The sequence below is a fragment of the Mirounga leonina genome, unplaced genomic scaffold, assembly GCF_011800145.1.
Source record: "Mirounga leonina isolate KUSES-001 unplaced genomic scaffold, KU_Mleo_1.0 Mir_204, whole genome shotgun sequence".
NCBI lineage: Eukaryota > Metazoa > Chordata > Mammalia > Carnivora > Phocidae > Mirounga > Mirounga leonina.
This window is the reverse complement of record NW_023270513.1, coordinates 5357301-5380943: the sequence shown is the minus strand read 5'-3', so window position 1 is coordinate 5380943 and position 23643 is coordinate 5357301. Positions and strand designations below refer to the sequence as shown.

Genomic DNA, 23643 nt, shown 5'->3' with positions numbered 1-23643 from the left:
TTGTTAAAATGTCTATACTACCTATAGCAATCTACACATTTAATGCAATCTCTATCAAAATACCAACAACGTTTTTCACAGAGCTAGAACAAACAATCCTAAAATTTGTATGGAACCACAAAAGACCCCAAATAGCCAAAGGAACCTTGAAAAAGAAAAACAAAGCTAGAGGCATCACAGTTCTAGAGTTCAAGTTATATTAAAAGCTGTAGGGATCAAAACAGTATGGTACTGGCACAAAAATAGACACATAGATCAATAGAACAGAATAGAAAACCCAGAAATGAATCCACAACTATATGGTCAATTTATCTTCAACACAACAGGAAGGACTATCCAATGGGGAAAAAGACAATCCCTTCAGCCAACAGTCTTGGGAAAACTGGACAGCAACATGCAAAAGAATGAAATTGGGCCACTCTCTAACACCATACACAAAAATAAATCCAAAATGGATAAAAGACCTAAATGTGAGAGTTGAAATCATAAAAATCCTGGAGTAGAACACAGGCAGTAACCTCTCTGACATTGGCCATAGCGACTTCTTTCTAGATATGTCTCTAGAGGCAAGGGAAATAAAAGCAAAAATAAACCATTGGGACTTCATCAAAATGAAAAGCTTCTGCGCAGCAAAGGAAACAATCAACAAAACTAAAAAGCAACCTACAGATTGGGAGTAGATATTTGCAAATGACATATCTGATGAAGGGTTACTATCCAAAATCTATAAAGAACTTATAAAACTCAACATCCCAAAAATGAATAATTCAACTTAAAAATGGGCAGAAGACATGAATAGACATATTTCCAAAGAAGACATCCAAATGGCTAACAGACACATGAAAAGATGTTCAACATCACTCAGCATGAAAATGAAAACTATAATGAGGTATCACTTCACACGTGTCAGAATGGCTAAATCAACAACACAAGAAACAACAGGTGTTGGTGAGAATATGGAAAAAGGGGAACACTCCTGCACCATTGGTGGGAATGCAAGCTGGTGCAGCCACTCTGGAAAACAGTATGGAGGTTCCTCAAAAAGTTGAAAATAGAACTACCCTATGATCCACCAATTGCACTACTAGATATTTACCCAAAGATACAAAAATGCTAATTCAAATGGATACATGCACCCCAATGTTTATGGCAGCATTATATACAATAGCCAAATTATGAAAACAGCCTGTGTCCATCAACTGATGAATGCATAAAAAAGATGTGGTATATATGTACAATGGAATATTATGCAGCCATAAAAGGAATGATATCTTGCCATTTGCAACAAAATGGATGGAGCTAGAATATTGTGCTAAGCAAAATAAGTCAGAGACAAATACCATGTGATTTCATTCATATGTGGAATTTAAGAAACAAAACAAATAAGCAAAGGGACCAAAAAAAGAGAGAGAGGCAAGCAAACCAAGAAACAGTCTCAACTATGGAGAACAAACTGATGGTTACCAGAGGGGAGGTAGGTGGGGGGGGTGGGTTGAATAGGTGATGGGGATTAAGGAATGCACTTGTGATGAGTAATCAGTGTTGTATCAAACTGTTGAATCTCTATATTGTACACCTTGAAACTAATATTACACTGTATGTTAACTAACTGGAATTCAAATAAAAATTTAAAAAACAACACAAACAAAAAGAATGTAATATAGATAAGAATATAATCTATAGAATATAGAATACTACACAGTAATTAAAAATAACCAAAAAGTTCTACTGTCAGTATCTGTGTGAAAAGATATTTATAGAAACAAGATTTGCTTTTATTTTTTTATTTTTTTTTAAAGATTTTATTTATTTGACAGAGAGAGACACAGCGAGAGAGGGAACACAAGCAGGGGGAGAGGGAGAGGGAGAAGTAGGCCTCCCGCGGAGCAGGGAGCCTGATTCGGGGCTCAATCCCAGGACGCTGGGATCATGAGGTGAGCAGAAGGCAGACACTTAAAGACTGAGCCACCCAGGTGCCCCAAGATTTATTTTTAAATGATTCAATACACTGTGAATAGTATGGTGCTAATATTACATTAGCCCCCCCCCCATTATCCACAGGAGATACCTTCTAAGACCCCCACTGGATGCCTGAAACCATGGATAGTACCAAAACTTATATACACTGTTTTTCCCTATAATAAAGTTTAGTTTATAAATTAAGCACAATAAGGTATTAACAACAATAATGATAAAACAATTATAACAATGTACTGCAATAAAAGTTATATGAATGTAATTTCTCTCTCTCTCTCAAAATATCTCATTGTGCTGTATCCTTCTTGTGATGACATGAGAAGATAAAACGCCTACATGAAGAGATGAAGTGAGGTGAATGACAGGCATTGTAACATAGCCTAGGCTACAACTGACCTTTTCACTATACGTCAGAAGGAGTATCATCTGCTTTTAGATTGTGGTTGACCTCAGGGTAACTGAAACTGTGGAAAGCAAAACTGCAGATAAAGGGACTACTGTATATTTTCTAAGTCCTTGATAGTGATACCATTAAAATACTGCATTTAGAAAGAATTTTTTTTAGAGGGGGGGGAGGGACAGCCTCCCAAGCAGACTCCATGCTGGGATTCAATCTCATGCAGGAGCTCCATCTCACAACCCTGAGATCATGACCTGAGCTGAAATCAAGAGTCAAACACTCAACTGACTGAGCCACCCAAGAACCCCAAGAAATTTTTTAAAGGAATTTTTTTCTTTTATTGAAGAATATTTGATATAAAATATTTTAGTGCTTTCAGATGTACATAGTGACTTGATATTTATATACATTATTATATGGTCACCACAATTAGTCTGGTTACTATCTGTCAGAATTCAAAGTTGTTGCAATATTATTGACTATCCTCCCTATGCTGTACAGTAAATCCCCCCATCTTATTTATTTTATAACTGGAAGAATGTACTTGTTAATTCTTTTCACCTATTTCATCTTCCTCCTTCCACACACTCCCCTCTGGCAATCATGACTATGTTCTTGATGTTCGTGAGTCTGTTTCTGTTTGGTTTTGTTTGTTAATTTGTTTTGATTTTTAGATTCCACATATAAGTGAAACCACATGGTATTTGTCTTTCTCTAACTTATTTCACTTTTTGTACTCTCTAGTTCCATTCATATTGCAAGTGACAAAATTTTAGTCTTTTTTTATGACTGAATAAAACTCCATTGTATGTATATGTGTGTGTATATATACATATATATGTATATGTATACCATATATTCCTTATTCATTCATTTATCAATGAACACTTGGGTTGCTTACATATATTGCATATTACAAATTATGCTGCAATAAATATAGGTGTGCATATATCTTTTTGAATTAGCGTTTTTGTTTTCTTTGTGTAAATACCCATTATTGGAATTATTGGATCACCTGGTATTTCTATTTTTAATTTTTTGAGGAACCTCCATGCTGTTTTCCACAGTGGATGTACCAACTGACATTCCCACTAAGAGTGCATGGTTTCTTTTTCTCCACATCCTCAACCACTTACTATTTCTGGTCTTTTAAATTTTAGCCATTCTAACAAGTGTAAAGTGATATCCCATTGTGGTTTTGATTTTCATTTCAATGCGATTTTTTTAAAATTTCTTTTTCTGAAAGATCACTATTAGTGTATAGAAACACAACTGATTTCTTCATATTGATTTTGTATCCTGAAACATATTTGCATTTCCCTTATGGCTTTCATTTCCTTACTGACTTTGCTTATTAGTTCTAATAGCTTTTATGGAGGAGGCTTTAGGGTATTCTACATATAGTATTATGTCATATTCAGATAATGAATTTTACTTCTTCCTTTAGTTTAGATGCCTTTCGGTTATTTTTCTTGCCTAATTGTTGTCGCTAAAACTTTCCATACTACATTGAATAAAAGTGGCAAAAGTGGGCAACCTTGTCTTATTCCTGATCTTGGAAGAAAGACTTTAGCTCTTCATTATTGAGGTATATTACCTGTGTGGGTTTGTCATATATAGCCTATATTACGTTGAGGTATGTTCCCTCTGTAATACTTATTGAGAGGTGTTGTTTTTTTTTAATTATCAATGGATGTTGAATTTTGTCAAGTGCTTTTTTTGTATTTATTGAGATGATCATATGATTTTTACCCTTTGCTTTGTTAATGTGGTATATCACATTAATTAAGTTGTGGATATTGAACCATCTTTGCAAACCTGAAATAAATTTCACTTGATCATGTTGTATGGTTCTTTTAATGTATTGTTGAATTCAGCCTGCTAATATTTTGTTGAACACTTTTACATCTATGTTCATTAGGGTTATTGGTGTGTAATTTTCTTTATTTTGTAGGGTTTTTGTTTAGGTATCAGAGTAATGCTAGCCTTGTGGAATGTGTTTGGAAGCATTCCCTTCTCTTCAATTTTTTGGAATAGTTTAAGTACTAACCCTTCTTTAAATGTTTGGTAGAATTTGGTGTGCCTGAATGGTGCAGTTGGCTGAGTGTTGGACTCTTGGTTTTGGCCCAGGTCATGATCTCAGGGTCCTGGAATCACATCTGGCTCCATGCTCAGGGCGGAGTCTGCTTGGGATTCTCTCTCTTTTGTCTTCTGCCCCTCCTCCCTCAAATAAATAAATAAATCTTTAAAAAATAAATGTTTGGTAGAATTCACCAGTGAAACTGTCTAATCCTGGGCTTTTGTTTTTTGGGATTTTTTTGATTAATGATTTAATTTCATTACTAAGTAATTTTGTCTATTCAGATTTTCTAATTACTTCCTGATTCAGTTTTGGAAGATTATATGTTTCTAGGAATTTACCCATGTCTTCTAGGTTGAAAAGTTTGTTGGTGTGTAATTGTTCTAAGGTTGTCTTATGATCCTTTGTATATCTGTGGTATTGGTTGTAACTTCACTTTCATTCTGATTTTATTTGGGTACTCTCTCTTTTTCAAAGATTCTAATTATTTATTTATTTGAGAGAGAGAGAGAGTGAGAGAGAACAAGCAGTGGGAGCGGCAGAGGGAGTTACAAAGGGAGAGGGAGAAGCAGGCTCCCCACTGAGCAGGGAGCCCAATGCGTGGCTCAATCCCAGGACCCTGGGATCATGACCCAAGCCAAAGGCAGGCACTCAATGAACTAAGCCACCCAGGCGTCCCTATGTACTCTCTCTCTCTCTCTCTTTTTTTTTGATGAGTTTAAAGGTTTATTGATTTAGTTTATCTTTTCAAAGGAGCAGCTCTTAGTTTTATTGATCTTTTCTATTTCTTTTTTAGTCTCTAGTTCATGTATTTCCACTCTGATCTTTATTATTTCCTTTCTTTTTTTTAATTTTGGGATTTTTGTTCTTTTTCTAGTTTCTTCATGTATAGATTGTTTATTTCAGATTTTTATTGTTTCTTGAAATGGGCTTGTATCACTATAAACTTCCTTCTTAAAACTTCTTTATGCTCCATCCCATAGATTTTAGAATATTATAATTCCCATTTGTCTTAAGGTACTTTTTTACTTCCTCTTTGATTTCTATGTTGACCCATTGTTTGTTTAGTAGCATGTTCTTGAGTCTTCATATGTTTGTGTTTTTTCTATTTTTCTTCTTGAAAAAAAATTTTTTTTTTAGTTTTATACCATTGTGGTCAGAAAAGATGCTTTATATGATTTCCTTCTTCTTAAATTTATTCAGAATTGCTTTGTGGCCTAACATGTAATATATACTGGAGAATGTTCTATATGCACTTGAGAAGAATGTGTACTCTGCTGTTTGGGGGTTGAATATTCTGTTATAGCTATTAAGTGCATATAGTCTATTATGTTGTGTAAGGCCACTGTTTCCTTATTAATTTTCTGTCTGGATGATCTATCCATTAATGTGAGTGTTCTGTTAAAGTCTCCTACTATTAGAGGCAAAGGAGGGGGGCAAGGTGGCAGCAGAGTAGGGGACCTTGTTTCATCTGGTCCCTCGAATTTAGCTGGATATCTATCAAACCATTCTGAACACACACGAATTCAACCTGATACATAATAAAATTTATCTGGATCTCTATAAACAGAAAAAAACTACTTTTTGCAAGGTAGGAGGGTGTGGAACCTTGAATCTTCACGGGAAATATCAGAAGATAAATGGAGGGGAGAGGGAGCCTCCATAAGTTGGCCACCAGAAAGTGATATAACACCCGAAGCAAAAAATCGGGACCCTTAGAAATCTGCTTCAGTGAGAGACATCCCTCTCTGAAAAGGGCACAGGGGATGAATAGGGCAAAATTCTAGGTGGATCATTGTGGTCTCAGGATTCCAGGAGACTCAGAAAGTATGGGGGAGCCTGAACCGATAGAGTGCCCAAGCAATGGAGCGGGAGACTGATTATGGTCAGCAAGCCCAGAAGGGACTCTCAGCTCTGGTCACCATAAACTGCGAGCCAGGCCAATAGGGAGATTGCTCTCTGCCTGACCACCCTGACAAGGACTAGAAGGTGCAGGCTGCTTAACATCCTAGGGAAGATATAAAACGGCTTATGCCCAAGACAGGGCAACAGCTCTCAGGGCAGTGTGGCCCACGAAAGAACACAGGGGTGGCACCCAGCCATGACCTGGGAGCCGCGGAAGAGGGTGCATGTGTGAGCCCATGGTCACTCGCAATTGCAAAGTCACAAAGCGCAGAGATGCTGGAGGGTCCCTGTAACTCCCCCGGGAGAGGTGCAGCAGGCGCGAACCATGGGATTCAGTGGTTTGGTGCACAAAGAGGCTGTGCCCACAACTGGAGAACAGCTCTCAGGGTGGTGTGACCCCTGGAAGGACACTGGGGCAGCAGCCAGCCATGACCTGGGAGCTGTGGAAGAGGTTGCATGAGCGACCACCGCTAGCAATTGCAAAGTCACAAAGCACAGAGATACTGGCGGGTCCCCAGAATTCCCCCGGGAGACTTGTAGCATGTGCAAATAGCATGAGTCTATGGAGTTTGGTACACACAGATGTGGAGAAAGTTTAACCTGGAGGGTTTATTGAAGAAAGGGGACCGCGACCTTGTGACTCTGTGCCAGAGATTCCTGAACAGCCGTATTTGTTATGACCCTCTAAAGAGAAGCAGAAAGCTGCCTGGGAACAAAATCCACACAGATGACCAGCTCACGTTAAGCTCATCCCCCTGACAAGGGGTGGGGCAACTCCACCCAGGCATCCTTTCTGATGGCTGATTTATATTCCATTGTATATATGGACCACATCTTCTTTATCCATTCATCTGTTGAAGGGCATCTTGGCTCCTTCCACAGTTTGGTTATTGTGGACATTGCTGCTATGAACATTGGTTGTATGTGCCCCTTATTTTCACTACATCTGTATCTTTGGTGTAAATACCCAGTAATGCAATTGCTGGGTCATAGGGTAGCTCTATTTTTAACATCTTGAGGAACCTCCATACTGTTTTCCAGAGTGGCTGTACCAGCTTGCGTTCCCACCAACAGTGAAAAGGATTCCTCTTTCTCCACATCCTCTCCAACATTTGTTGTTCCCTCTCTTGTCAATTTTAGCCATTCTAACTGGTGGTAGGTGGTATCTCATGGTTTTGATTTGTATTTCCCTGATGGCAAGTGATGTGCAGCATTTTTTCATGTGTCTGTTAGCCATTTGAATGTCTTCTTTGGAGAAGTATCTGTTAGTGTCTTCTGTCCATTTCTTGACTGGATTATATGGTTTTTGGGTGTTGAGCTTGAGAAGCTCTTTACAGATCTTGGATACTAGCCCTTTATCTGATATGTCATTTGCAAATATCTTCTCTCATTCCCTGGGTTGCCTCTTAGTTTTGTTGACTGTTTCCTTTGCTGTTCAGAAGCTTTTTGTCTTTTTTTTTTCTTTTTTTTCATAGAACATACATGCTTTTATTTCTATGGGCTAGGTCCCCAAGAAAGGGACTGTTGGCTATTGTCAGATTATTTTCCAGAAAGTGTGATTCTAACATTTCTACCAGCAGTATTGGAGAGTACTCTGATCACATATCTCTAAAAGGAATATATCTTCTTTATTTTTTGCCAGGCTGCTGGTAAAAGGATTATTTCATTGTTATCTTAATTTGCATTTTATCTTGATGAAGTCCCAATAGTTCATTTTTGCTTTTGTTTCCTTTGCCTTTAGAGGTATGTCTTGCAAGAAGTTGCTGTGCCCAAGGTCGAAGAGGTTGCTGCCTGTGTTCTCCTCTAGGATTTTGGTGGATTCCTGTCTCACATTTAGGTCTTTCATCCATTTTGAGTTTATCTTTGTGTATGGTGGGAGAAATTGGTCCAATTTTCCCAGCACCATTTATTGAAGAGACTGTCTCTTTTCCATTGGATATTTTTTTCCTCTTTTGTCGAAGATTAGTTGACCATGGAGTTGAGGGTCCATTTCTGTGCCCTCTATTCTGTTTCATTGATCTATGTGTTTGTTTTTGTGCCAATACTATGCTGTCTTGATGATCACAGCTTTGTTATATAGCTTGAAGTCAGACATTGTGATGCTCCCAGCTTTGGTTTTCTTTTCCAACATTCCCCTGGTTATTTGGGTTCTTTTCTGGTTCCATACAAATTTTAGGATTGTTTGTTCCAGCTGTGTGAAAAACATCAGTGGTGTTTTGATAGGGATTACATTGAATGTGTAGATTGCTCTGGGCAGCATAGACATTTTCACAATGTTTATTCTTCCAGTCCGTGAGCATGGAATGTTTTTCCATCTCTGTGTGTCTTCCTCAATTTCTTTCATAAGTGTTCTGTAGTTTCTAGTGTACAGATCCTTTACCTCTTTGGTTAAGTTTATTCCTAGGTATCTTATGGTTTTTGGTGCAATTATAAATGGGATGGATTCTCTTTCTTCAGTCACATTGTTAGCATATAGAAATGCAACTGGTTTTTGTGCATCAAATTTGTATCCTGCCACATTGCTGAGCTGCTGTCCCCTACAACAGGTTCTTGAATTTGTTCTGGTAATCCCTTAGGTAGATCCTAATCCTGGTTGTAGATTTCAAAGGCCCAAAGTGTGATAGACTTTATTGGAAACCAGATCAAAAAGTGTGACAGCTATAAACACATGGGGACTATGGCTGCTCGTAGGTTTGGGGTAGCAGAAAAAAACCAATGAAATAAATTATCACAAAACCAAAAGAAAAATATATAACAAAAAAACAGTGTACTAAAAAAGGAGTGTGGCAATAATGCTTTGGCCTTGAGAATCCACTTGGCACAACAACAGCTTAAGGAACTTGGCAATAGAGCAATTATATGTTTTAAATAACAGGAACCATAGCCCAGGAGACTAGTTTAGCTTTAGAAATTTCAGAAGGCAAACCAGAAGATTATCAAGAAATAAAGGTAGAGAAGGTAATACCTTAGAGTTCAAATTCAGCTTACATTAAAAGGAAAAGAAGGATGTACTCCCAAAGATGTCCCTAGGCCTGGAAACGTTTTGATATGAGACTAGGAAAGGGGAGAGTATATTTTCTGTTATTAAGTCAAGGAAGATAACTCAGATCTAAGAGATTTAACAGAAAAGGAAAAATATGAGAAGAACTGGAATGACCTCCCTTACCCTATCCCCTCTTGCAAGGGAACCCACATCCAGAAAACTATTTAGGTGCCCTCTGAAAACTGCAAAGTGTCATAATAAGAGCAGATTATAATCCTTTTGATGACTGATTATAAAATATTCAGAAAAAAATCAAGAGAGAAAGATCATGATGAACAGTATAGGATACTTCAAGCATTATTTAGTGAGTTTCACAGTACTTGTCATTGGAGAAGCAGGGGTAGCCTGGACCAGGAGGGAAGATGCTCATGGCACTTAAGGAGTTAGGGCTCCAAGGAAAGGGGAGAAAAGATTAAATCACTAAAGTTGGATTTCAATATATATATATGGGTATGGTCTGCATTAGGTAATTGAATGATGCAAAGATACCTCCTAGAAGAAACCACCCTATCCTTCACAGGGGTGTAAATGTGGGTAAGGAGGTTTTATTTGACCAGCAGATGCTTTCTGCAGACCTGGAACTTTTTTTGTCTTTATAACTTTCACAACAGTAGGGATTCCATAAGGATAAACCTGAAGAAGTATGTTTGGAAAACAAATGTCAAGATCACAAAACAAAAAGAAAGGAAAAAAGACAAAAGAGATTGACACAGCAAATAGTGTTATCCTACCCATGCTAGGGAAGACACAAGACCTTAAGAAATAAATAAGGGAAAAACAGAAGGAAGTGGAAGAATTGGAGACATATGCCACTGCTGCTAAGGAAAAAAGAAAGACAGCCAAACGAATGTTGTACTACACGTTACATAAGCCCTAGAAAATTAAAAACCCTAGGGAAAACAAGGTTTCAGGAAAGAAGACAACTGAAAACATACTGGTTCTCACTGAGTAGCACAACTTTTGGAAGCATCAATAACATCAGCTTCCGTTCAGGGATTTTTTGAGGGTGATTTACTTGTTGAGTTATTTGTGAGGACAAGAGGTGCCCTTTTTTTTTTTAAGATTTTATTTATCTATTTGTGAGAGAGAGAGAGAGAGAGACAGAAAGAGCACAAGCAGGGGGAGAGGCAGGCTCCCTGCTGAGCAAGGAGCCCGACATGGGGCTTGATCCCAGAACCTGGAGATCATGACCTGAGCCGAAGGCAGACGCTTAGCCCGCCCCAAGTGGGGAGCCTTTCTTAAAAGGCAGGTTTTGCAGTCCTAAGGAACATGGAGCAAACAGCAACGACAGCAGCCACTGTGGCACAGAGCTAAACCCTTGAGAGTGGTCGTTAAGCAAAGTGAGAGTGAAAAGGAAAGGATTACATCTTCCTCACCTCCACTCCCTCCCTCAAGGAGGACCTAGTAATATGATTGGCTCAGATCCCTTGAACCACATTTGCTAGTGTGTTTGGGTTGGTCACTATGGGTTAAAAGGTTATATACTGCAGATGACTTTCTCTTTAGTGCTTTTCTGTCATTTAGAGAAATTAAAACACTAAGCAGAGTCTCCTGCATGCCCAGCCATTTTGCTTTCTAGCCTCCTTCATTTGGTATTTCAGGTACTTAATAGTTCTTATCAATTCAGTGGTCAATTACTAATAAGACTGAGGCTTGACAGGAAAAAGTGAAACTATTTTTGGACTTTCAGCTTAAGTTATGTACTAAAATCCAGCTTTAACAGATAGCCCTGTACCTGAGTACTGGGCACTAACTCCAGTAATCACAAAGTAGTGTTTTAATTCCTATCTATCCTTGTCCCTTGTGTGTATGGATCCTTTATGGCTCTTATTATGGGAGACATAATGAGGTTAAGTCAAAACATTCCTGAGTATTCCTGAGTCCTTGTCTATAACACCAAATTACTATGATCAAAAACCTTATCCTAGCTTTTAGCAGTCAGGACTTTTAGCATCAGGGCTTACAGGGCTGGCCACATCCATTAGGATATGATCAAGTAACAAACTAGAAATGTGGCAAAATTTGGCCAGTCCCTAGAACCACTGTCACTAATAAATTATTTTCTGATCTCTAGCTAAAACTTGCTGTAGAACCCTTATCATCCCTAGTGCATTCTTTTTATGACCATTTAGTATCTCTCTCTAAAAACCCCACATCAGTGAAATCCCTGTGGAAATGAGTTAGCTTCTTACTGCTAAGCTGATCAATCAATAGCGGGTGGAGGAACAAAAAGTTGATTTCTCAGTAACTGGAAATAGCCTTTCATTGCCATGTCTATTGTTTCATGTGGCTTCTTGCTGGGGAAATGATGGGTGATTTGTTTCTTTATATAGGCTTTCAGGGCGCCTGGGTGGCTCAGTTGGTTAAGCGACTGCCTTCGGCTCAGGTCATGATCCTGGAGTCCCGGGATCGAGTTCCACATCCGGCTCCCTGCTCGGCAGGGAGTCTGCTTCTCCCTCTGACCCTCCCCCCTCTCCTGCTCTCTCTCTCATTCTCTCTCTCAAATAAATAAATAAAATCTTTAAAAATATATATATATATAGGCTTTCTGTACTTCCAATTTTTTTTTAAAGATTTTATTTATTTATTTCAGACAGAGAGAATGAGAGAGAGAGAGCACATGAGAGGGGGGACAGTCAGAGGCAGAAGCAGGCTCCCTGCCGAGCAGGGAGCCCGATGCGGGACTTGATCCAGGGACTCCAGGATCATGACCTGAGCCGAAGGCAATCGCTTAACCAACTGAGCCACCCAGGCGCCCTTCCAAAATTTTTTATAATGTGTATTCACCACCTTGATAATCAGGAAACTAAAAAAAAAAAAAAGAAAGAAAGAAAGAAAAAGAAAAATCTGGTAAATCGAAGGGGTTGAATTAAGAGAGAGAGAAAGAGAGAGATCTTTACCCATAATTGGGTAAATCTTGGAAATCAAAGCCATAGTCCTCAGGGGAGAACTGTCAATATTGAAATTCTAGGGACGTCTGGGTGGCTCAGTCGTTAAGCGTCTGCCTTCGGCTCAGGTCATGATCCCAGGGTCCTGGGATCAAGTCCCGCATCGGGAAACTGCTTCTCCCTCTCCCATGGGAAACCTGCTTCTCCCTCTCCCACTCCCCCTGCTTGTGCTCTCTGTCTTGCTGTGTCTCTCTCTGTCAAATAAATAAATAAAATCTTTTTTAAAAAATATTGAAATTCTATTATGAGGAATGATGCCTATCATAACAAATGATAAATAATATACTACTTGCATGTTTCACATTTTTAGGCCAACACATTTCTAAATTGTTTTTTCCCAAAACAATTAGTTGCTATCTCAAAGTGTAAACACTCTCTGAAAGACAAAACTAACTTTTAGATTTTATCTTAGTACCCCTCAGTCTTAATTGCCCTTTCCACAGGGGAGAAAGTTATAAAGAGATTATTTTCAATTATCCTGTATGTTCTTCGGGCAAAACATGGTACTTAAAATGTTGGTGAGAGATCCCAGATACCAGTAGAGTACAAGACCCTGATAATCTCAGGATGTAAAACAGGAATAATAACATCTTCCCATAACTGAGCAAGACTGAGTCATATTCCAAAAAGAGTTTTGACATCCAGGAGTAAAAACTTGAGTTTGTTATTATGAACATGCAACAGATTACATCTTTAGCTGATATCAGAAAGAACAATGCCCAATCTAAGTTTGGAGGTCCTTGTTAGTGTGGATAAAGAATCAGTTGGGCTACATTGCTTTCCTAGAAGACAGAGTCTCTGGAGTGGCCTCAGAATTCTTCAACTTGTTGTCTTTCACCAAGTAAAGATGAGGCAGCCCTCATTCTCATCATTGAAGGTAAGATGGGCTCTCTGGTTTTCATGAGGGCCTGTGATATGGTCTTCCTTGACTGTTTTTTAAATCAACTTACCAGTTTTTTATGTCTATGGTTCAATGAACATTGAGAAATATATACATCCATGTAACTGCCACCCCAATAAAAAAAATAGAATATTTTTATCACTCCAATATATTGCTTCATGCTCCTTATCCAACTCCCAGCCTCAGGAAGCCACTGATCTGTTTTTGGCCATAACTGGTTAGTTTTATCTTTTCTAGAATTCCAGTAGGTGAAGTCATGCAGTATGTACTGTTTTATGTCTGGCTTTTTAAATTCAGCATAATTTTTTGAGATTCATCCATATTGTTTTTTTCATCCATGTTGTTATATGTATTAGTATTCATGCTTTTTAAAAACAGGTTTGTTGGAATATTATTTATGTACCACGAAATAGATAAACCATGATACATTCATTTGATGGGATACTGTACAGCAACAAAAAAGGAATAAACTAGGGAGAGGATTTACCAAGTTCTTCACTCCACCATTCTGAAAGTTTAACTCCTTCCATTTCATCACTTTATATTGCTGTATATTTCATTTTTGTATGTGTATGGTGTGAGGTAGAGGTCATAGTTTGCTTTTTCCCCCATACAGATATCCAGCTATTCCAGTACTATTTATTGAAAAAATTATCAGTTCTCTATTGAATTTCCTTTATTCTTATTTTAAAAAGATTTGTTTATTTATTTGAGAGAGTGAGAGAGCACAAGTGGGAGGGGCAAAGAGAGAGATAATCTCAAGCACACTCCATATTGAGCATGTTGCCCAACGCAGAGCTCAATCTCACAACCTGAGCTGAAACCAAGAGTCAGATGTTTAACCAACTATGCCACCCAGGTGCCCCTCCTTTGTACTTTTGTCAAAAATCAAGTGAAATAAAAAATCACATATTCAACAAAAAATGTAGAGATAACTTTCTAAACAGTGAGAAAACAAAGAACCCTATTTTTTAATGGACAAGAGACTTAAACAGATGTTTCACCAAAGAAAATATACAGTTGGCAAACACACACGAGAAAAGATGTTCAGGGGCGCCTGGGTGGCTCAGTTGGTTAAGCGACTGCCTTCAGCTCAGGTCATGATCCTGGAGTCCCGGGATCGAGTCCCGCATCGGGCTCCCTGCTCGGCAGGGAGTCTGCTTCTCCCTCTGACCCTCCTCCCTCTCATGCTCTCTGTCTCTCATTCTCTCTGTCTCAAATAAATAAATAAAATCTTTAAAAAAAAAAAAGATGTTCAACATTAATAGCCATTAGTAAAATCCAAACTAAGAACACAGATGGGGGTGCCTGGGTAGCTCAGTCAGTTAAGCATCTGACTTCGGCTCAGGTCATGATCTCAGAGTCCTGGGTTCAAGCCCCATTTCTGGTTCCACGTTCAGCAGGGAGTCTGTTTCTCCCTCTCCCTCTGCTTCTTCCCCTGCTCATGCTCCCTCTCACTCTCTCTCTCAAATAAATAAAATCTTTTTAAAAAAACAAAAACAAAAAAGTACACAGAAAATGTACAAATGACTAAAAAGCATATGCAAACATTCATCACTTATCAGAGAAGTGCAAATAAAGACCATTACATATCTACCAGGTGGCTAAAATAAAAAATATTTATAATGGCAAATGCTGGTGAGAACACAGAGAATATTGATAAATGGCAAATGCTGGTGAGGATGCACCAGCGTAAGGATTCCCCTATATTGATGATGGGAATGTAAAATGATACAGCCACTCTAGAAAATATTACAAAAGTTTTGTAAAACATTATATAGAGGATTACTTCCAGAATGGAGGCATGAAATGCTCCATGAACCCTCTTCCCAGAAAAACAACCATAACTGGTGAAGATTATTTTTAAAAAACAACCATTTAAAATCTCTGGAAATGTTCCTAAGGGTATAGAGCAAAGGAAAAGATATTTATTCAAGAAAATGTACTAAATCTTGGTAAAAGCAGTAAGAATCTAAGCTCGGTGCCATAAGCTCTACTGTGGACAAGTAAATCAAAAATGATGGGGTTTGTTTCCAGGAGGGGTAGGCAACCAGCATTTCTCAATTTCCCAGATTCATGTAGCAGCTCTATTCCAACCAAGTTGAGAGGATGGGGTTTCTTTCTCCCAACCAGACTTAACTAATAGTATGGAAGCTCTAACCTAGGCATGGCAGGCCAAAAACATTTGTCATCTATCACCCTCACCCCAGCTGACTTACAGGATATTTTCCACATCAAGAAAGGCAACACAGTAGGCGACCTCTGATACAGGTCACTGTTCCCAACTCCAGCTCTGGAGCGGTAACACAGAGATTTTGTTCAAGGACAGCCATAAGAATAGAGAACTCTGAAACTCTCCCAAAGAGAACTGACTTTATTTGGAGCACGGTGTGGGGAAGTTCAAGCCAAAGGATGCTTTTGAAACACTGGAGATTTTTGTGGTAGGTAACTAAAAGGCTAGTAGCTTCATGAGACCACACTAAATTAACTGTAGACCAATTTACCAGAGAGACTGAGGGAAAGAGACAACTAAAAAAAGCCCTCCTGGAGTCAGAGCAAAACTCAAAGGCTGGCCTCAAAAACTACCTCTGCAAAGGGGTCCAAGTTTAATTGGATCAGACTGAGGAGCAATGTATGCCACAGTGCATTGTTAAAACAGTAGAGCAATTAGCCGGCAATTAGTGGTGCCTAACAGTGCTCTGTTTTACCAACAAAGGCAGACAGCTTAACAGAGAGATTAGAGAAAGAAGCAGAAAGGAGCTCTGCACTGGGTGTTATACGAAAACAATGAATCATGGAACACTATATCAAAAACTAATGATGTAATGTATGGTGATTAACATAACATAATAAAATAAAATTAAAAAAAAAAAGAAAGAAAGGAGCTCTGCAAAACCACTGTCATTTCAGAGTGACTGCATGCATGCCCAAAACTGTGCCTTCTAAGGAATGACATTAGGGTTTGTACATGATAGGAGAAATAGGCTTCACTAAAATAGTACATCCATATCACTAAACAAAAACAAAAACAAGCAAACAATGATAACAATAAACCCTGAGAGAGGGAGGGTCAGTATAGAGTTGCTACAATATATTATCTAAAATATCCCATTTAAGATATAAATATATATTAGAAATGAAAAAAAAACAGGAAAGTATAACTTGTACACAAGAAAGGAGGCAGAAACTGAAACTGCCAATGAGAGGGTTTTGATGTTAGATTTGGGAAACAAGGATTGCAGATTTGCTATTATAATAAATATACTCAAAGAACTAGAGGGAATTCATATCCAAAATCTATAAAGAACTTATAAAACTCAACACCCCAAAAATGAATAATCCAATTTAAAAATGGACAGAAGACATAAATAGATATTTTTCCAAAGAAGACATACAGGTAGCCAACTGACATATGAAAAGATGCTCAACATCACTCATCATCAGGAATTGCACTACTAGGTATTTACCCAAAGGATACAAAAATACCGATTCAAAGGGATACATGCACCCTGATGTTTATAGCAGCAGTATCAACAATAGCCAAACTACGGGAAGAGCCCAAATGTCCATCAACTGATGAATGGATAAAAAAAGATGTGGTGTATATATACAACAGAATATTACTCAACCATTAAAAAGAATGAAGTCTCGTAATTTGCAATGACATGGAAGGAACTAGAAAGTATTATGCCAAGTGAAATAAGTCAGTGAAAGACAAATACAATATGATTTCACTCATGTATAGAATTTAAGAAACAAAACAGATGAACGTAAGGGGAAAAAGAGAGGCAAACCAGGAAACAGGCTCTTAACCATAGAGAACAAACTGAGGGTTACTGGAGGGGAGGTGTGTAGGGGAATGGGTAAAACAGGTGTTGGGGATTAAGGAGTGCTCTTGTGATGAGCACCAGCTATTGTATCAAAGTGTTGAATTACTATATTATATGCCTGAAACTAATATTACACTGTTAACTAACTGGAATTTAAGTAAAAACTAAAAAAAGAAAGAACTAAAGGAAACCTTGCTTAATGAATTAAAGGAAGACGATGTCTCAATACAAAGATAAATTATTTTTTTAAAAATAAAAATTCTGGAGTTTAGAAGTACAATAATAAAAGTGAAAAATTCACTAGAGAGGCTCTAGTAGATTTAAAGACTATATTTAACTGGCAGAAGGAAGAATTAGTGAACTTGAAGATAGATTAATAGAGATTAAGCAATCTTAAGAATAAAGAGAAAAAAGAATACAGAAATGTGAATACAGTTACTTCTCCCCCGGACTCCTTGGTAGTCTGTCAGCTGGAGAACCTTGTCGCCGTCCCCTCGCATGCTCCCACCCCGAGGAACCCTATAAGTCTCAGTCATGCGTGAGTACTTCTCCATCCAGGAGGGCCAGGCTGGAGTCCAGATCGGCAACGCCTGCTGGGAGCTCTATTGCCTGGAACACGGCATCCAGCCCGATGGCCAGATGCCAAGCGACAAGACCATCGGGGGAAGAGATGACTCCTTCAACACCTTCTTCAATGGGATGGGGCACTGGCAAACATGTGCCCAGGGCCGTGTTTGTAGACCTGGAACCCACGGTCATTGATGAAGTTTGCACCGGCATCTACCGGCAGCTCTTCCACCCTGAGCAGCTCATCACCGGCAAGGAGGACGCTGCCAACAACTACGCCCGAGGGCACTACACCATTGGCAAGGAGATCATTGACCTTGTCTTGGACCTCATTCGGGAGCTGGCTGACCAGTGCAAGGTCTTCAGGGCTTCTTGGTTTTCCACAACTTTGGAGGGGGAACTGGTTCCGGGTTCACCTCCCTGCTGATGGAACATCTCTCTGTCGATTATGGCAAGAAGTCCAAGCTGGAATTCTCCATTTACCCAGCTCCCCAGGTTTCCACAGCTGTAGTTGAGCCCTACAACTCCATCCTCACTACCCACACCACCCTGGAGCACTCTGATTGTGCCTTCATGGTAGACAATGAGGCCATCTATGACATCTGTTGTAGAAGCCTCGATATTGAATGCCCAACCTACACTAACCTAAACCTCCTTATTAGCCAGATTGTGTCCTCCATCAGTGCTTCCCTCAGATTTGATGGAGCCCTGAATGTTGATCTGACGGAATTCCAGACCAACCTGGTGCCCTATCCCCGCATCCACTTCCCTCTGACCACCTACGCCCCCGTCATCTCTGCTGAGAAAGCCTACCATGAACAGCTGACTGTAGCAGAGATCACCAATGCATGCTTTGAACCAGCCAACCAGATGGTGAAATGTGACCCTTGGCATGGTAAATACATGGCTTGCTGACTGTTGTACCGGGGCGACGTGGTTCCCAAAGATGTCAATACTGCCATTGCCACCATCAAGACCAAGCGTACCATCCAGTTTGTGGACTGGTGCCCCACTGGCTTCAAAGTGGGCATTAATTACCAGCCTCCCTCTGTGGTGCCTGGTGGAGACCTGGCCAAAGTACAGCGAGCTGTGTGCATGCTGAGCAACACCACAACCATCACTGAGGCCTGGGGTCACCTGGACCACAAGTTTGACCTGATGGATGCCAAGCGTGCCTTTGTTCACTGGTATGTGGGGGAGGGCATGGAGGAAGGAGAGTTTTATGAGGCCCGTGAGGACATGGCTGCACTTGAGAAGGATTATGAGGAGGTTGGAGCGGATAGTGCTGAGGGAGAGGATGAGGGTGAAGAGTATTAACCTGTCTGCTACAATTTTACACTCCATTGTCTTGGGACTGTCTTATTTCTGTTCCGGAAGCTGTCTGTTGTGGCCCTAACTTGTCAATAAAAGTGATGTTTCTGTTTAAAAAAAAAAAAAGAAATGTATTAAAAGGATCATCCACCACGACCAAGTGGGATTTATCCCCAGGATACAAGGGTGGTTCAACATTCGCAAATCAATCAATGTGATAGAACACATTAATAAGAGGAGGGAGAAGAACCATATGGTCCTCTCAATTGATGCAGAAAAAGCAGTTGACAAAATACAGTATCCTTTCCTGATTAAAACTCTCCAGAGTATAGGGATAGAGGGAACCTTCCTCAAGTTCATAAAATCCATCTATGAAAAACCCACAGCAAATATCATCCTCAATGGGGAAAAGCTGAGAGCCTTTCCCTTAAGATCAGGAACACGTCAAGGGTGCCCACTCTCACCACTGTTGTTCAACATAGTACTAGAAGTCCTAGCAACAGCAATGAGACAACAAAAAGAAATAAAAGGTATTCAAATTGGCAAAGAAGTCAAACTCTCTCTTTTCGCAGATGACATGATACTTTATGTGGAAAACCCAAAGACTCCACCCCCAAATTACTAGAACTCATCCAGCAATTCAGTAATGTGGCAGGAGACAAAATCAATGCACAGAAATCAGTTGCTTTCTTATACACTAACAACGCAACTCTAGAAAGAGAAATTAGAGAAACGATTCCATTTACAATAGCACCAGAAACCATAAGATACCTCGGAATAAACCTAACCAAAGAGGTAAAGGATCTATACTCTAGGAACTACAGAACACTAATGAAAGAAATTGAAGAAGACACAAAAAGATGGAAAAATATTCCATGCTCATGGATTGGAAGAATAAACATTGTTAAAATGTCTATGCTACCCAGAGCAATCTATACCTTCAATGCCTTCCCAATCAAAATTCCAATAACATTTTTCAAAGTGCTGGAACAAACAATCCTAAAATTTGTATGGAATCAGAAAAGACCCCAAATCGGCAAGGAAATGTTGAAAAAGAAAAACAAAGCTGGGGCATCACGTTGCCCAATTTCAAGCTATATTACAAAGCTGTGATCACCAAGACAGCATGGTACTGGCACAAAAACAGACATATAGATCAATGGAACAGAATAGAGAACCCAGATATGGACCCTCAACTCTATGGTCAAATAATCTTTGACAAAGCAGGAAAAAACATGCAATGGAAAAAAGACAGTCTCTTCAATAAATGGTGCTGGGAAAATTGGACAGCCACGTGCAGAAGAATGAAATTCGACCATTCTCTAACACCATTCACAAAGACAAACTCAAAGTGGATGAAAGACCTCAATGTGAGACAGGAATCCATCAAAATCCTAGAGGAGAACATAGACAGTAACCTCTTTGACATTGCCCACAGCACTTCTTTTAAGATACATCTCCAAAAGCTAGTGAAACAAAAGCAAAAATGAACTTTTGGGACTTCATCAAGATAAAAAGCTTCTGCACAGCAAAGGAAATAGTCAACAAAACAAAGAGGCCACCCACAGAATGGGAGAAGATATTTGCAAATGACACTACAGATAAAGGGCTGGTACCCAAGATCTATAAAGAACTTCTCAGACTCAACACCCAAAAAACAAATAATCAAGTCAAAAAGTGGGCAGAAGATATGAACAGACACTTCTCTGAAGAAGACATACAAATGGCTAACAGACACATGAAACAATGTTCATCATCATTAGCCATCAGGGAAATTCAAATCAAAACCACACTGAGATACCACTTTACACCAGTTGGAATGGCAAAAATGGACAGGGAAAGAAACAACAAATGTTGGAGAGGTTGTGGAGAAAGGGGAACCCTCTTACACTGTTGGTGGGAATGCAAGTTGGTACAGCCACTTTGGAAAACAGTGTGGAGGTGCCTTAAAAACTTAAAAATAGAGCTACCTTATGACCCAGCAATTGCACTCCTGGGTATTACCCCAAAGACACAGATGTAGTGAAAAGAAGGGCCATATGCACCCCAATGTTCATAACAGCAAGGTCCGCAATAGCCAAACTGTGGAAAGAGCCAAGATGCCCTTCAACAGATGAATGGATAAAGATGTGGTCCATATATACAATGGAATATTACTCAGCCATCAGAAAAGATGAATACCCAACTTTTACATCAACATGGATGGGACTGGAGGAGATTATGCTAAGTGAAATAAGTCCAGCAGAGAAAGTCAATTATCATATTGTTTCACTTATTTTGGAACATAAGGAATAACATGGAGGACATTAGGAGAAGGAAGGGGGAGATGAACCATGAGAGACTATGGGCCTGAGAAACAAACAGGGTTTTAGAGGGGAGGGGGAAGGGGGGATTGGTCGGCCCGGTGATGGGTATTGAGGAGGGCACATACTGCATGGAGCACTGGGTGTTATATGAGAACAATGGATCATGGATCACTACATCAAAAACTAATGATGTGGGCGCCTGGGTGGCTCAGTTGGTTAAGCGACTGCCTTCGGCTCAGGTCATGATCCTGGAGTCCTGGGATCGAGTCCCGCATCGGGCTCCCTGCTCGGCGGGGAGCCTGCTTCTCCCTCTGACCCTCCCCCCTCTCATGTGCTCTCTGTCTCTCTCATTCTCTCTGTCTCAAATAAATAAATAAAATCTTAAAAAAAAAAACTAATGATGTATTGTATGGTGACTAACATAACATAATAAAATTTTTAAAAAATAAATTAAAAAATAAAAAAAAGAAATGTGAATACAGCCTCAGAGATGTGTACAATAACATTAAGTGCACCAACATATAAGGGAGAAAGAAAAGGAGCACAAAATAATATTCAAATAAATAATGGAGAACAGAAGGAGGATATATTCAAAATGCTGAAAGAAAAAAAATCCTGTAAATCAATAATTGTATAGCCAACAAAGCTATCTTATAAGAATGAAGGCAAAATGAAGACATTACCAAATAAGCAAAAACTGAAAGAATTGATTGTTAGCAAATCTGCTATACAAGAAATATTAAAGGAAGATCCTCAGGTTGGCAGGAAGTGACACCAGGCAAAATCAACTGGTCTAAATATCTCCTGTGAATATAGATACAGAAATCCTCAACAACAACAAAACTAGCAAACTGAATCCAGCAATATATAGAAAGAGTTATATACCACAACCAAATAGGACTTAGCCCAAGAATGCAAGTTTGTTTTAAATATAAAAATTAGTCAATGTAATATACCATATTAATAGAAAGAAGGACAAAAACTACATGATCCATTCAAGAGATGTTGAAAAGCATTTGACAAAATCCAATTACTCTTTCATGATAAAAACACTCAACTCATTAGAAATGGAAGGGAGGTTCCTCAGCATGATAGAGAAGATCTACAAAAAAACCCACAGGTAATGTCATATGTAATAATGAAAAAATGAAAGCTGTCCTAACATCAAGAACAAGACAAAGATGCTCCTCTCATCACTTCTATACAGCACTGTACTGGAAGTTCTAGCCAGGACAATTAGGCAAGAAAATGAAATAAAAGACATGTAGATTTAAAAAGAAGAAGTAAAACTAAATCTGTTTGCAGATGACACAATCTTGTACATAGTAAATTCTAAAGAATTTCCAAAAAACTACTAGAGCTAATGAATGAGTTTATCAATGTACAAAAACCATTGTATTTCTTTACACATAAAACAAACATTTGAAAATGAAATTAAGAAAATTCCTGTTATAATAGCATCAAAATGAATAAAATACCTAGGAATAAATTTAACAAAGAAGTTCAAGATTTGTAAAATGAAAACTACAAAATGTTTTGGAAAGAAATTAAAGAAGACCTAAATATAGAAAGACATCCAATGTTCCTGGATGAAAAGACTTAAATATTAAGATGTCAATGCTCTCCAAGTTGAGCTACATATTCAACATAATCTCCATCAAAATCCCAGCTTGCTTCTTTGCAGAAATTGACAGCTTCATCCTAAAATGCATGTAGATACTCAAGAGATTCAGAATAGCCAAATTAATCTTGAAAAAAGAACAAAATTGAAAGACTCACACTTCCTAATTTCAAAACTTGCTACAAAGCTACAATCATCAAGATAGTGTGGCCTGAGCATACAGGTAAACATGTATCAATGGCATAGAATTGAATGTTCACATATAAACCTTCAAATTTATGGTCAGTTGATTTTTGATGAAAGGAACAGGACAATTCCATGGGGAAAAGTATGTCTTTTCAACAAATAAACTGGGACCATTAGAAGTCCACACGCAAAAGAATAAAGTTGGACCCTTTGCTCAGATCATACATAAAATAAACTCAAAATGTATAAAGTACCTAGATGTAAGAGCTAAAATCCTAAAGCCTTTAGAAGAAAATATAGAAGTAAATCTTTGTGGCCTTGAGTTTGACAAAAGTTTCTTAGATATAAACCAAAAGCCCAAACAACAAAAGACAAAGTAGGTAAGCTGGACTTCAAAAGTAAAAACTTTTGTGCCTCAAAGGACATCATTTAGAACATGAAAAAACAACCCAAATAATGGGATAAAATGTTTGCAAATCATATATCTGATAAAAAAAAACTGTACCCAGAATATATAAAGGAACTCATAACTCAACAATAACAAGATAAATAACTCAGTTAAACAACA

General features: G+C 38.7%; 1 pseudogene; it reads left to right on the top strand.

Annotated features, from left to right (window-relative positions):
• The first annotated feature begins 17618 nt into the window (after window positions 1-17618).
• Window positions 17619-18968, top strand: LOC118025937 (annotated as a pseudogene).
• Window positions 18969-23643: the final 4675 nt, after the last annotated feature.